General features: G+C 57.2%; 1 pseudogene; it reads right to left on the reverse strand.

The window, feature by feature from the left end:
* Nucleotides 1-890: 890 nt before the first annotated feature.
* On the reverse strand, nt 891-1,009 carry LOC112478338 (annotated as a pseudogene).
* Between the last annotated feature and the right edge of the window lie 88 nt (nt 1,010-1,097).

The following is a 1,097-nucleotide window of genomic DNA, read 5'->3' on the forward strand; positions in this document are numbered from 1 at the left end:
CCCGGGCCCTCCGACTGGCCCCTGCATGCAGGTGGTCGGGGAGCAGGTGGGCCGGGCTTGTGTCCGGCCCTCGCTTTTCCATGGGCGCTTCAGCGTGACTTTCCTAGTGCCCTGCCCGCGGAACTCGGTACACACTGTGCTTTTATTTTTTGCCATATTTCATTGCCACGGTCAGCTGGAGGATAAAAGGCAAGTGGACCTCGTGTGGTGCATCTGGTTCTGCCCGCCAGCCCCCGTGACGAATGCACGGCTTGGCTGTCGTCAGGCGACCCTGACCACGTGGTGGGACTGGCGTGCGTGCTCAGGGCTGGGTACGAGGCGGTGGGCTCCGGTGGGCTTGGCTGGGAGGAGAATGCTGTTCTGTGACCAGATCTGCTTAAGCGGTTCTTGCCACGATCACTCTGGGCGAGGCTGAGCAGGAGAGCTGTCTCTGGTCGCTGGGCCCCGACCCCCGCCCGCGTTCCTGATTCTGTCCCTCCGGACACCGGACACCGCCCCTTGTGCAGTTACTTCATAAACGGAACCTGGAGCCGCTGCCCAGGTAGAGCTGAGCAGGGGACTGCTCCTTGCTCGTCCATGCCCCTGTGTAGGCCCACCTCAGGGCCTGGGGGGGATGGCACGGTAGAATGAGAATGAAAACCTCTTGTCTTCACGTTTCGTCGACTTTTTTGAGGTGTGACTGAAGTCACTAAACTGCACGTGTTGAAAGCACACAGTTTGGTCACTCCTGAAACCATCACCACACTCAGGGTAAAAATGTTCCCTTCACCCCAAAGGGGAAACCACTGCTGCTGCTTTTTTTTTTTTTTAAGGCCAGGCAACCCTCGGTTGACCTCACAGATTGCAAGGACCTTGTCAGCTTACAATCCCTTATTTTTAAATTTTTTTTATGCCTACAGCACCTCGTCTTCCTAGGTGGTCTCCCATCCAAGTACTCACCAGGCCCGACCCTGCTTAGCTTCCGAGATCAGATGGGATCGGGCTTGTTCAGGCTAGCGTGGCCATAGGGGGAACTACTGCTTCTGTGGTGACTGCTATAGCAGCTGAGTGGCCTCAGATAAGCTGGTTCCTGGGTCCCCATTGTCCCCAGGTCCACA

This window comes from Pteropus alecto, unplaced genomic scaffold, assembly GCF_000325575.1.
Source record: "Pteropus alecto unplaced genomic scaffold, ASM32557v1 scaffold143, whole genome shotgun sequence".
NCBI classification, from domain to species: Eukaryota; Metazoa; Chordata; class Mammalia; order Chiroptera; family Pteropodidae; genus Pteropus; species Pteropus alecto.